This window comes from Rhinatrema bivittatum, chromosome 2 (assembly GCF_901001135.1).
Source record: "Rhinatrema bivittatum chromosome 2, aRhiBiv1.1, whole genome shotgun sequence".
NCBI classification, from domain to species: domain Eukaryota; kingdom Metazoa; phylum Chordata; class Amphibia; order Gymnophiona; family Rhinatrematidae; genus Rhinatrema; species Rhinatrema bivittatum.
Genome location: NC_042616.1, coordinates 38,100,505 through 38,115,172, shown reverse-complemented (window position 1 = coordinate 38,115,172; position 14,668 = coordinate 38,100,505). Strand labels below are relative to the sequence as shown.

Below are 14,668 nucleotides of genomic sequence, written 5' to 3'. Positions count from 1 at the left end.
ATGCGAGTCCAAGGCCAGCTGCACCACGTCAGAGCACGAAGGAGTCTCGTGGAGTCATCCGGAGACGCAGCAGTCAGGACCATTTCTGCTTCCGAAGCCTCAGCAAGAGCCGGCCAGAGCCGCCTTGCAAGGACTGCCCTGGTCCTCACCTGAGTGTGTGGTTATCGGGTCTCCAAGGGGTCTCCCTGCCCTGGCGCAAAGCCCTTCCATCACAAATGCCTGATACAGATCTGGGGTGGCCCTAAACCCCCAGCAACAGCGCAAGGCAAGCCTGGGACCGCCGGAAGAAGACCCCAAAATGCGCCCCAGGCTGGACCCCCAGCTGGACGGTGCTGCAGTGCTGAGGAGCTTTTGGATGTGGGATTTAATTACTCTCCCCTTTCCAAATCCCAGCTCAGGGAGGCAGGTACAGAGCGCTGGCTTTCCCTTCCTCAAAGGGCTTGCAATCTACGTTTTCCGCTTGAGACAATGGAGGGTGAAGGGACTTGCCCAAAGTCCCGAGGCGCGTCAGTCAGGGAAGCAGGACCTGATCCCTAGACCACTCGGTCACTCCTGCACATTAAAGGTAAACTGTTGCATGTTATGAAATTGAATTTAGGTTTATTGGTTGGGAATTTTCTAACTCATTGGATAACAACAACCTCTGTATATATCTTTCCCTCTGTGTGTGTGTGTGTATATATATAAAGCACATCCCCAGAGTATACTGGGGATCATCGCTTTCCTTTGAAATGAAATAGGAAATCTAAAAAAATGTTTCTGTTTTGTATCCTTTTATTTTAAAAATGAAACAAGAGACAAATGAATAAAATTAGTTTTTTTATTTCATTTTCACATGTTAGGCTGCCAGCCCTGGCCCCGTCTCCCCCACCAGAAAATAGAGCACGCCATGAAAATGTTTAAAAGTCCATTTTGGTTTGCTGCCACTCCCCCAGAGTGCCTAGCATCTCTCCCCCCTCCCTGCATCTTACCTCATCCGTGGGTCTGAACGGGGAAGGACTTTATCCCATCTGTGGGGTCAAACTGGGGCACAAGAGGGATCCCCACTCACTTCCACCCCACCTTGCTGTGTTTCAAAGTGTTTGGAGTTCAAACTCCAAAATGGTAGCTGGTGAATGAGATCAGAGCCATTTTATAATATGGCAGCGTGAGGCAGAAATGATTGGGAAGAGGAAGGGCAGGGTCCTTGGAGTGAGGGAAACTCATAAAAGCATGTCTTATGACTGCATGACCTGCACCCCCGTGCTGCGGTTGCTCCGGGTGGGCATGCGTGTGTACTAGGCTGAGTGTGTGTGTGTGTGTGTCTTGTAACTGCTCTGGGGAGAGGGAGGGAGGTGGGCAATGGCAGGATGTGGATGGGTTAGAGGTAGGTATGTGAGTGAGGGTTGGGTAGATGGATGGGGAGTTGAGGGATTTAGTTCTACTGATACTACTGCTACTGCTAATAATGTTAATAGTTTATATAGTGCTACTAGACATACATAGTGCTAATCATACACATAAGAGAGACCGTCCCTGCTTCACAGAGCTTAGAAACTAGTCAAGACTCTAAAAGAAGGCAAATCAGAGGTACTTGGATCTTTGCCTAGAAAAAATGGTTAAAGTCCAGCATTACCTTGAAACGTTTCTTACTCTAAGATGGGGATGTGTGGGGAGATGTATGAGTGAGAGGTCTGTGTATTCCTACTCAGCATTTCTCATCCACATCTGCTCACACACTCTCACCTCCACTCACACACACGCTCTCCTCAAATACTCCTTACAGCTCCTCACACTCTCATACCCCTCTACCCACTCACCTCATCACAACATTAACCCCTCCCCTCAGCCTCCCATTACCCTCCAGCTGCCAGCTGACTGGGCCGGGGGAATCCTGCCAGCCTCACTGGTGCTGCTGCCAGCAACTCCTCACCTTCTACGTGTGAGCCCTGGGGAGCCCCCTCCCACCCTACTGCTCCACGTACCGGCACTTAGCAAAACAAAGCACAAAGCAAAACCATATGCACTTTATTTATTTTATAGAATGTGCTAAAAATGGACAAGTACACCAGTAAAGAGCAGTTTTTATCCAAAAAAGAAACAAATAAGGAGAAAATAAAAATTTCCCTGGCTCCTAAAAACTTTTCGCCGGTGCTACATCCTCTGAAGATTATTCCACCCCCTACCTTACAGCTGTGCTGTGGGGTTGCCTTGCTGCGATGGGCATGGGGAGGGAGGGACTCTGTGTGCCCCACACCAGTGGTATCAGAAATACGCCAAAGAAGCAGCAGCAGGGAGCCTGCGCCTCATTAGGAGCTGGGAGTGGGGGGCTCGGTGTTATAGGAGAATAAAATGCATCCAGGGCTGCGGCGTTGGCCACACTGGGATCAGGGGTGATGCTGGACTGAGACCCGGTTACACTGCAGGAAGGGGATGGCAGGAGCAACGGGGAGCCAGAGAGGTGGCAGAAGGAAAAGGTACCAAGCCATGATGGGACCTGAGAGGGGATCAGAAACCGAGGCGGGAAGAGAGAAGGAATAATTCCGGAGGGAGGGAGTGGAAGTGAGAGCAATGAGAGGGGAGAGTGAGAGGAGAGTGACTGGAGGGGGGAAGGAGAGAAGTATCAGTTGGATGAAGGAAGGTGTGGATGGGGGGGAGAGGGGCCTCATCTTAGCCAGAGTGCAGCCAGGCTGCTGGCACTACACTTTAGAAAGGCGATAGCACAGCTTTTAAAATAGATGAGGGGGGGGGGGGGGGGAAAGCCGACAGTTCCTCAGAAGCGCATGGTTCAGCACGAGGTTATCTCTGAAAGATATTAACAGAACAGGGAAAATGAGGCATCCCGGTAGAGAAATCCGAAAGGAAAACCTGCACTCCAGTTGACGGGGATACAGAGCCCGATCAGAGAAGCAAAGATAAAATCACATCGGTCAGCGGAAGGCCAAAAATACAAAAAAGGGATCGTGAGGGTGAAAGAAAACTCCCCCCTATCCAAAGGAGAACAAAGGTCTCCATGGAGGCTCGGCTTTTAAAAAATAATAACTCGGTGGTCAGCCCCATGGCTCGCGGCCCCCAGGAAAGGGTTAGGATAACTCCAGAAGGTAAAATGGTTGTCAAAGAGGGATTCCCAGTTCAGCATCTCCCATACGGGGGAGTTAATCACCCACCCTCTTATCCTGTGTCCTCCCAAACAGGAACTGGTTTCACCTAAACTGGAAGGGAACTAGCAGGGCTCTTCATATAAATAGGGCAAGGATTTACATTTATTTATTCATTTATTTGTTGAGCTTTATTTATGTACCGCCGTTCGGGGAAGCCATCACAATGGTTTACCAGATTCAAAAGGTAGTACCTTAACGTATGCGAATTAAGGGTATAACAGGATTCATATTATATTCGAAAAATGAGCGGATAACGGGGGATCGGAGTGGGTAAGGATTAGAGGGGGATAGGAAGAGGGGTGGATGTGCTACGGGGTGGGGGGTGAATAGAAAGAGTGGGGAAAGGAGGGTTATAAGGGTGGGGAAATTAGTTAAACGTAAAGTTATTCTTTTTTTTTACAGTCCGACAGAAGATCGTTTTTGTATACGAGAAGGGTTTGCTTGGTGCTGGTTGATGTCTTGCTTTTGCGTGGTTTCGGTTGCTAATTCTGTTGGGTGTTTGGCTGCTGTGATACTTGATTGTCAATGTAGACTTTGTAGCACAGTCAAGTTTTTAAATCCTTTTTGAATGTTTTTTTTCTTTTAATTTATGCTTATTCAATAAACAATTACATAAACTTATACATCAATTTTCAGATCTCATAATTACAAAATATACTGCCATTTTACATTGATCAAATCAATCAAATCAGTTATATCTGAAATTAAAGGAAATATTTTCAGAAGGTTTAATAGTTAAAGAAAAAAGTGGATAAGGAAAAGAAAGAGATGATGTAAATTCCTCTTTTGCAACAATTGAAAAAAACTAATGAATTAATACCACCTGGCTCATTTACTACTTGCATCAAGCCCCGTTTCCACAGATTCTAGGGAGTGAGAATCTAGAAAAGTTCTGAACTGTGAGAGTTCTAAAATGTTTTGAGGTTGGGTTGGGTTCTCAAATCTTTTGCAATAAACACAATTTGTGCAGTTAAGGCCCCCCTGAATGATAGCAGACAGCATCCTGGGGAGGGGGCGGGAGAATGGCAGGAGGGGTTAGATTAGGGAGCATTAGTCATTTTTCTCTTCTGTGGTCTGTCCACTTCAGCATCCTCCTCTCTACCTGTTCCAACAAGAGACAGGAGGAGGGAGGGTTGGATTAGGGAGCTGTGCTTTCTGGTCCATCCACTCCAGCATCACTCTCTCTCTCGCTCTCTCTCTGTTTCCTATAAGAGACAGGAGAAATGACATGAAACAGAGGGCTCTCAAATAACTGACTATATTATTAACTGTCATCACCTACTCCCCATGCATTCTGCATAAAGGGGCTTTTACTGTAATTAATCACGTTACCCAATTAATGTAGCCAATTCATCAGGATTTGGTGGACAGTTTAAGTTATGACAAGGTGTAGACAGAGGGATTCACAGTGCAAAGGTGAAATTTGGTACAGCGTATCTGTTAGAAAACCTGGCCGCGATTCGCCACAACCAGGCCTTCCTACCTGCTCCGGTGGGTCTGCTTCATCTTGTTCCTGTTTCGTCCAGAAACTGCTTCAGTTTGATTCATCTTCGTCCAGAACCTGCTTCATCTTGCTCCTGTTTCGTCCAGAATCTGCTTCAGCTTAATTCAGCTTCGTCCAGAACCGCCTTCACCTTGTTCCTGCTTCATCCAGAACCTGATTCACCTTGTTCCTGCTTCATCCAGAATCTGCTTCAGCTTAATTCAGCTTTGTGCAGAACCGCCTTCACCTTGTTCCTGCTTCATCCAGAATCTGCTTCAGCTTAATTCAGCTTCGTGCAGAACCTGATTCACCTTGTTCCTGCTTCATCCAGAATCTGCTTCAGCTTAATTCAGCTTCGTGCAGAACCTGCTTCACCTTGTTCCTGCTTCATCCAGAACCTGCTTCAGCTTGTTCCTGCTTCATCCAGAATCTGCTTCAGCTAGATCCAACTTCAATCTGTTTCTGATTCAGCCTGTTCCAGATCCAGTATTTTCCATGTTTCGACTACCTTTCACTGACGTTCCCAATATCTAAAGGCTGTCTCAGGGGAACGTGGACTGGTAAGAACTAATATTCTGTTTAGTTTTTCTTTGCTTGCTCCGCCTACCGCTGACAAATTCTTAGGGATTTTTCCCTTGAGACAAACTTCAAAGAGATATTTGCTAGCCTCAGTAAATTTGTTCTGTTCATTAGCATAGATGGTGACTGTTATATTATTATCTGTTGTATATTTGCAGAGTGAGGGACAGCTCAGCAGACATATTGTGATATGTGCAGGACTGCAGCTGTGTTGCTGAAGAAACATTGCTAGCGGGGAGAACTGACAACCAGGCTAAAGGTACTCATAATGTCAAAACCACAGGCACCATGGTAAGGCTGAAACTCAGATAAAGAGAGAGAACTGTCTGTAGCAACAGGAAAGATAACAATGTTGGGGTAATAGTGGGCTAGGATGAAAAGAAACAGCTCCAGCTGTCATAACATGCTTTGATAAGAGGAAGCTGCTAAACAATTAAAACAACTCTCTGTATAAACAATTAGGGGGTAATTTTCAAAGGAGTTACGCGCATAAATGTAAGTACTATTGTAGCAATTTTCAAAAGCCATTTACTCACGTAAAGTGCACTTATGCGAATAAATCCTTTGGACGATTCAATGGCATATATTGTAGCAATTTTCAAAAGCCCACTTACTCGAGTAAAGTGCATTTACATGCGTAAAACCCAGATTTACGCATGTAAATGCTTTTTAAAATCATGCATGCACTGAACTGAAGGAGTTCTGACAGTGACTATCAGGTCAGTCATTTGTCCCTCCTTCCCAGTTCCTGCCTCCAGCCTGGTCTCTTCTTTTCTGCAGTGGAAGGTACTCGGACTGTGAAACAGTAAACACAGTTTTAACCATGAAGGGAAGGGCAATCTTCTGCCTGGAGAAATCCCCCAGATAACTGCTTAGGTTACTCAGCAAATTCCTTTTCCCAAGATCAAGAGAATAAACAAGAAATATGCAATGGAGGAAAATGTATTTTCACTGATATTTTGGGTCTTTGCTCTAAAGAAAAAAAAAATTAATCCTTTCTTCTAGAATGAAAATAGCAGACTATCAGCTTCGGGGACCTGATACTGCCCACATCCTCAGCCCGTTTACCTGCTGCAGATGTCCCTGGAAGCTGTCACAAGATTACTCTTTCTATCAGTACTGCCAGCGGCACAATCACCTCCACCTCTAGCAGGACTGGAAGCTGCAATTCTAGAAGGACCGGAAAGTTTGTATAACCAATAGGCTTTGAAGGGACTAATGCCTCTGGTCCTAGCATTATCCCTTCACCTGGTATTGTGAGTTGTGTCTGACCATTTCCCTGTTTCTCTTGCTTGTTCCTGATGATGTTCGGGGTAGATATTCAGATTAGCTGTGATATTCAGTGACTTATCTGGGCCACTGCTGGGACTCCTTTTGTTTTTGGGCCGCTGGCGGGATGGGGTTCACCAATGGTCCATTGTCCATCTCTAATTTTTTGGCCACCGGGAGATGGAAACTACCGAAGGACAACTGGGCCTCCTCTTCTTTTTCTGCTGCCGGCAGGATGGGCTCTGATGACTGCCCACTGGGCACTCTGCTTGCCTGAATGATAGCAGACAGCATCCTGGGGAGGGGGGCGGGAGAATGGCAGGAGGGGTTAGATTAGGGAGCATTAGTAATTTTTCTCTGCTGTGGTCTGTCCACTTCAGCATCCTCCTCTCTACCTGTTCCTACAGAAGACAGGAGGAGGGAGGGTTGGATTAGGGAGCTGTGCTTTCTGCTCCATCCGCTCCAGCATCACTCTCTCTCTCTCCCCTTTTGTTTCCTATAAGAGACAGGAGGGGTGAGGAGGGGAAGAGAAATGACATGAAACAGAGGGCTCTCAAATAACTGACATATTTTATTAACTGTCATCACCTACTCCCCATACAAGCTGCGTAAAGGGGCTTTTACTGTAATTAATCACGTTACCCAATTAACGTAGCTAATTCATCAGGATTTGGTGGACAGTTTAAGTTATGACAAGGTGTAGACAGAGGGATTCACAGTGCAAAGGTGAAATTTGGTAGAGCGTATCTGTTAGAAAACCCGGCCGTGATTCGCCGCAACCAGGCCTTCCTACCTGCTCCGGTGAGTCTGGAGAGTCTATTTATGGCCTCGGCCATTCACTGAGGGCTGCGGGCCGATCGCAGGCTCCGATCGCAGTTTCTGGGAATGTTGGGGCATGTTCCCCTCCAGGACGCGCGTACTAATGATGACATTGACTTCTTAAAGAGGCAGCAACAGGCTCAAGACTTAGAACTAGCACTGGAAGTTTAGAAGTTTATTTAAAACTGCAACCGTCTGGTGTTCCTTTGTCTTGGCAACAGTAGAGGGTGAGTGAAGTCTGCCAGTTTTCTCAAGCTTCTGTTTTTCTTTAAAGCTTCAGCTTCGTCCAGAACCTGCTTCAGCTTTTTCCTCCTTCATCCAGAACCTGCTTCAGCTTGTTTCTGCTTCATCCACAATCTGCTTCAGCTTGTTCCTGCTTCATCCAGAATCTGCTTCAGCTTGTTCCTGCTTCATCCGGAATCTGCTTCACCTTATTCCTGCTTCATCCAGAATCTGCTTCAGCTTGTTCCTGCTTCATCCAGAACCTACTTCAACTTGTTCCTGCTTCATCCAGAACCTGCTTCAGCTTGTCCTGCTTCATCCAGCATCTACTTCAGCTTGTCCTGCTTCGTCCAGAATCTGCTTCAGCTTGTTCCTGCTTCATACAGAACCTGCTTCATCTTGTTCCTGCTTCGTCCAGAATCTCGTTAAGCTTATTCCTGTTTCGTCCAGACTGCTTCAGCTTAATTCAGCTTCCTCCAGAACCTGCTTCAGCTTGTCCTGCTTTATTCAGAACCTGCTTCACCTTGTTCCTGCTTCATCCAGAACCTGCTTCACCTTGTCCCTGTTACATCCAGAACCTGTTTCACTTTGTTCCTGTTACGTCCAGAACCTGCTTCAGCTTAATTCTGCTTCGTCCAGAACCTGGAACAAGCTTAATTCAGCTTCATCGAGAACCTGCTTCACCTTGTTCCTGCTTCATCCAGAACCTGCTTCAGCTAGATCAAACTTCAATCTGTTTCTGATTCAGCCTGTTCCAGATCCAGTATTTTCGATGTTTCGACTACCTTTCACTGATGTTCCCAATATCTAAAGGCTGTCTCAGGGGAAAGTGAACTGGTAAGAACTAATATTCTGTTTAGTTTTTCTTTGCTTGCTCCTCCTTCCGCTGACAAATTCTCAGGGATTTTTCCCTTGAGACAAACTTCATAATGTCATGGAGAAAGGGTCCACGAGCTCAACAGTATCCACAGTTTCTGTCCTTTTCTTGGTAAAGAAATATTTGCTAGCCTCAGTAAATTTGTTCTGTTCATTAGCATAGATGGTGACTGTTATATTATTATCTGTTGTATATTTGCAGAGTGAGGGAAGCTCAGCAGACATATTATGTTGTGTGCAGGACTGCAGCTGTGTTGCTGAAGAAACGTTGCTAGCGGGGAGAACTGACAACCAGGCTAAAGGTACTCATAATGTCAAAACCACAGGCACCATGGTAAGGCTGAAACTCAGATAAAGAGAGAGAACTGTCTGTAGCAACAGGAAAGATAACAATGTTGGGGTAATAGTGGGCTAGGATGAAAAGAAACAGCTCCAGCTGTCATAACATGCTTTGATAAGAGGAAGCTGCTAAACAATTAAAATAACTCTCTGTATAAACAATTAATGTGCATGCACTGAACTGAAGGAGTTCTGACAGTGACTATCAGGTCAGTCATTTGTCCCTCCTTCCCAGTTCCTGCCTCCAGCCTGGTCTCTTGTTTTCTGCAGTGGAAGGTACTCGGACTGTGAAACAGTAAACACAGTTTTAACCATGAAGGGAAGGGCAATCTTCTGCCTGGAGAAATCCCCCAGATAACTGCTTAGGTTACTCAGCAAATTCCTTTTCCCAAGATCAAGAGAATAAACAAGAAATATGCAATGGAGGAAAATGTATTTTCACTGATATTTTGGGTCTTTGCTCTAAAGAAATAAAAAATAAATCCTTTCTTCTAGAATGAAAATAGCAGACTATCAGCTTCGGGGACCTGATACTGCCCACATCCTCAGCCCGTTTACCTGCTGCAGATGTCCCTGGAAGCTGTCACAAGATTACTCTTTCTATCAGTACTGCCAGCGGCACAATCACCTCCACCTCTAGCAGGACTGGAAGCTGCAATTCTAGAAGGACCGGAAAGTTTGTATAACCAATAGGCTTTGAAGGGACTAATGCCTCCGGTCCTAGCATTATCCCTTCACCTGGTATTGTGAGTTGTGTCTGACCATTTCCCTGTTTCTCTTGCTTGTTCCTGATGATGTTCGGGGTAGATATTCAGATTAGCTGTGATATTCAGTGACTTATCTGGGCCACTGCTGGGACTCCTTTTGTTTTTGGGCCGCTGGCGGGATGGGGTTCACCAATGGTCCATTGTCCACCTCTAATTTTTTGGCCACCGGGAGATGGAAACTACTGAAGGACCACTGGGCCTCCTCTTCTTTTTCTGCTGCCGGCAGGATGGGCTCTGATGACTGCCCACTGGGCACTCTGCTTGCCTGAATGATAGCAGACAGCATCCTGGGGAGGGGGACGGGAGAATGGCAGGAGGGGTTAGATTAGGGAGCATTAGTAATTTTTCTCTGCTGTGGTCTGTCCACTTCAGTATCCTCCTCTCTACCTGTTCCTACAGAAGACAGGAGGAGGGAGGGTTGGATTAGGGAGCTGTGCTTTCTGCTCCATCCGCTCCAGCATCACTCTCTCTCTCTCCCCTTTTGTTTCCTATAAGAGACAGGAGGGGTGAGGAGGGGAAGAGAAATGACATGAAACAGAGGGCTCTCAAATAACTGACATATTTTATTAACTGTCATCACCTACTCCCCATGCATGCTGCATAAAGGGGCTTTTACTGTAATTAATCACGTTACCCAATTAACGTAGCTAATTCATCAGGATTTGGTGGACAGTTATTTATGACAAGGTGTAGACAGAGGGATTCACAGTCAAAGGTGAAATTTGGTAGAGCGTATCTGTTAGAAAACCCGGCCGTGATTCGCCGCAACCAGGCCTTCCTACCTGCTCCGGTGAGTCTGGAGAGTCTATTTATGGCCTCGGCCATTCACTGAGGGCTGCGGGCCGATCGCAGGCTCCGATCGCAGTTTCTGGGAATGTTGGGGCATGTTCCCCTCCAGGACGCGCGTACTAATGATGACATTGACTTCTTAAAGAGGCAGCAACAGGCTCAAGGCTTAGAACTAGCACTGGAAATTTAGAAGTTTATTTAAAACTGCAACCGTCTGGTGTTCCTTTGTCTTGGCAACAGTAGAGGGTGAGTGAAGTCTGCCAGTTTTCTCAAGCTTCTGTTTTTCTTTAAAGCTTCAGCTTCGTCCAGAACCTGCTTCAGCTTTTTCCTCCTTCATCCAGAACCTGCTTCAGCTTGTTTCTGCTTCATCCACAATCTGCTTCAGCTTGTTCCTGCTTCATCCAGAATCTGCTTCAGCTTGTTCCTGCTTCATCCGGAATCTGCTTCACCTTATTCCTGCTTCATCCAGAATCTGCTTCAGCTTGTTCCTGCTTCATCCAGAACCTACTTCAACTTGTTCCTGCTTCATCCAGAACCTGCTTCAGCTTGTCCTGCTTCATCCAGCATCTACTTCAGCTTGTCCTGCTTCGTCCAAAATCTGCTTCAGCTTGTTCCTGCTTCATACAGAACCTGCTTCATCTTGTTCCTGCTTCGTCCAGAATCTGCTTCAGCTTATTCCTGTTTCGTCCAGACTGCTTCAGCTTAATTCAGCTTCCTCCAGAACCTGCTTCATCTTGTTCCTGCTTCATCCAGAACCTGCTTGAGCTTAAATCAGCTTCATCCAGAACATGCTTCATCTTGTTCCTGCTTCGTCCATAACCTGCTTCAGCTTAATTCAGCTTCATCCAGAACCTGCTTCAGCTTGTCCTGCTTTATTCAGAACCTGCTTCACCTTGTTCCTGCTTCATCCAGAACCTGCTTCACCTTGTCCCTGTTACATCCAGAACCTGTTTCACTTTGTTCCTGTGACGTCCAGAACCTGCTTCAGCTTAATTCTGCTTCATCCAGAACCTGGAACAAGCTTAATTCAGCTTCCTCCAGAACCTGCTTCAACTTGTTCCTGCTTCATCCAGAACCTGCTTCAGCTTGTCCTGCTTCATCCAGCATCTACTTCAGCTTGTCCTGCTTCGTCCAAAATCTGCTTCAGCTTGTTCCTGCTTCATACAGAACCTGCTTCATCTTGTTCCTGCTTCGTCCAGAATCTGCTTCAGCTTATTCCTGTTTCGTCCAGACTGCTTCAGCTTAATTCAGCTTCCTCCAGAACCTGCTTCATCTTGTTCCTGCTTCATCCAGAACCTGCTTGAGCTTAAATCAGCTTCATCCAGAACCTGCTTCAGCTTGTCCTGCTTTATTCAGAACCTGCTTCACCTTGTTCCTGCTTCGTCCATAACCTGCTTCAGCTTAATTCAGCTTCATCCAGAACCTGCTTCAGCTTGTCGTGCTTTATTCAGAACCTGCTTCACCTTGTTCCTGCTTCATCCAGAACCTGCTTCACCTTGTCCCTGTTACATCCAGAACCTGTTTCACTTTGTTCCTGTGACATCCAGAACCTGCTTCAGCTTAATTCTGCTTCATCCAGAACCTGGAACAAGCTTAATTCAGCTTCATCGAGAACCTGCTTCACCTTGTTCCTGCTTCATCCAGAACCTGCTTCAGCTAGATCAAACTTCAATCTGTTTCTGATTCAGCCTGTTCCAGATCCAGTATTTTCGATGTTTTGACTACCTTTCACTGATGTTCCCAATATCTAAAGGCTGTCTCAGGGGAAAGTGAACTGGTAAGAACTAATATTCTGTTTAGTTTTTCTTTGCTTGCTCCGCCTTCCGCTGACAAATTCTCAGGGATTTTTCCCTTGAGACAAACTTCATAATGTCATGGAGAAAGGGTCCACAAGCTCAACAGTATCCATAGTTTCTGTCCTTTTCTTGGTAAAGAGATATTTGCTAGCCTCAGTAAATTTGTTCTGTTCATTAGCATAGATGGTGACTGTTATATTATTATCTGTTGTATATTTGCAGAGTGAGGGACAGCTCAGCAGACAAATTGTGATATGTGCAGGACTGCAGCTGTGTTGCTGAAGAAACGTTGCTAGCGGGGAGAACTGACAACCAGGCTAAAGGTATTCATAATGTCAAAACCACAGGTACCATGGTAAGGCTGAAACTCAGATAAAGAGAGAGAACTGTCTGTAGCAACAGGAAAGATAACAATGTTGGGGTAATAGTGGGCTAGGATGAAAAGAAACAGCTCCAGCTGTCATAACATGCTTTGATAAGAGGAAGCTGCTAAACAATTAAAATAACTCTCTGTATAAACAATTAATGTGCATGCACTGAACTGAAGGAGTTCTGACAGTGACTATCAGGTCAGTCATTTGTCCCTCCTTCCCAGTTCCTGCCTCCAGCCTGGTCTCTTGTTTTCTGCAGTGGAAGGTACTCGGATTGTGAAACAGTAAACACAGTTTTAACCATGAAGGGAAGGGCAATCTTCTGCCTGGAGAAATCCCCCAGATAACTGCTTAGGTTACTCAGCAAATTCCTTTTCCCAAGATCAAGAGAATAAACAAGAAATATGCAATGGAGGAAAATGTATTTTCACTGATATTTTGGGTCTTTGCTCTAAAGAAATAAAAATAAATCCTTTCTTCTAGAATGAAAATAGCAGACTATCAGCTTCGGGGACCTGATACTGCCCACATCCTCAGCCCGTTTACCTGCTGCTGATGTCACTGCATCCTCAGATGTCACTGGAAGCTGTCACAAGATTACTCTTTCTATCAGTACTGCCAGCGGCACAATCACCTCCACCTCTAGCAGGACTGAAAGCTGCAATTCTAGAAGGACCGGAAAGTTTGTATAACCAATAGGCTTTGAAGGGATTAATGCCTTCGGTCCTAGCATTAACCCTTCACCTGGTATTGTGAGTTGTGTCTGACCATTTCCCTGTTTCTTTTGCTTGTTCCTGATGATGTTCGGGGTAGATATTCAGATTAGCTGTGATATTCAGTGACTTATCTGGGCCACTGCTGGGACGCCTTTTGTTTTTGGGACGCTGGCGGGATGGGGTTCACCAATGGTCCATTGTCCACCTCTAATTTTTTGGCCACTGGGAGATGGAAACTACCGAAGGACCACTGGGCCTCCTCTTCTTTTCCTGCTGCCGGCAGGATGGGCTCTGATGACTGCCCACTGGGCACTCTGCTTGCCTGAATGATAGCAGACAGCATCCTGGGGAGGGGGCGGGAGAATGGTAGGAGGGGTTAGATTAGGGAGCATTAGTAATTTTTCTCTGCTGTGGTCTGTCCACTTCAGCATCCTCCTCTCTACCTGTTCCTACAAGAGACAGGAGGAGGAGAGGCTTGGATTAGGGAGCTGTGCTTTCTGCTCTATCCACTCCAGCATCTCTCTTTCTCTCTCTCTCTCTCTCCTTTTGTTTCCTATAAGAGACAGGAGGGGTGAGGAGGGGAAGAGAAATGACATGAAACTGAGGGCTCTCAAATAACTGACATATTTTATTAACTGTCACTACCTACTAGGGATGTGAATCATTTTAGGACGATTAAAATTATCGTCCGATAATTTTAATATCGTCTTAAACCGTTATGGAACACAATACAATAGAGATTCTAACGATTTATCGTTATAAATCGTTAGAATCGTGAGCCGGCACACTAAAACCCGCTAAAACCCACCCCCGACCCTTTAAATTAAATCCCCCACCCTCCCGAACCCCCCCCAAATAACTTAAACATTTCCTTGCCAAATCCTACCTCCTTCAATCCCCCCCCCTCCCGAACCCCCCCCCCCAAATGACTTAAATTACCTGGGGGTCTGGAACGGCAGCGGTCCGGAACGGGCTCCTGCTACTGAATCTTGTTGTCTTTGGCCGGCGCCATTTTCCAAAATGGCGCCGAAAAATGGCGGCGGCCATAGACCAACAGGATTCGACGGCAGGAGGTCCTTCCGGACCCCCGCTGGACTTTTGGCAAGTCTTGTGGGGGTCAGGAGGCCCCCCCCAAGCTGGCCAAAAGTTCCTGGAGGTCCAGCGGGAGTCAGGGAGCGATTTCCCGCCGCGAATCGTTTTCCGTACGGAAAATGGCGCCGGCAGGAGATCGACTGCAGGAGTTCGTTCAGCGAGGGTTCCGGCGCCTCGCTGAACGACCTCCTGCAGTCGATCTCCTGCCGGCGCCATTTTCCGTACGGAAAACGATTCGCGGCGGGAAATCGCTCCCTGACCCCCGCTGGACCTCCAGGAACTTTTGGCCAGCTTGGGGGGGGGCCTGCTGACCCCCACAAGACTTGCCAAAAGTCCAGCGGGGGTCCGGAAGGACCTCCTGCCGTCGAATCCTGTTGGTCTATGGCCGCTGCCATTTTTCGGCGCCATTT

The 14,668-nt window shown here is 46.5% G+C and overlaps 1 long non-coding RNA gene across 1 annotated transcript; it reads left to right on the top strand.

The window, feature by feature from the left end:
• Positions 1 to 5,163: 5,163 nt before the first annotated feature.
• Positions 5,164 to 6,275, top strand: LOC115083889. Its single transcript, XR_003854416.1, has 3 exons — positions 5,164 to 5,183; positions 5,361 to 5,461; positions 6,208 to 6,275. It is a non-coding gene; the product is annotated as an uncharacterized LOC115083889 (long non-coding RNA).
• Positions 6,276 to 14,668: the final 8,393 nt, after the last annotated feature.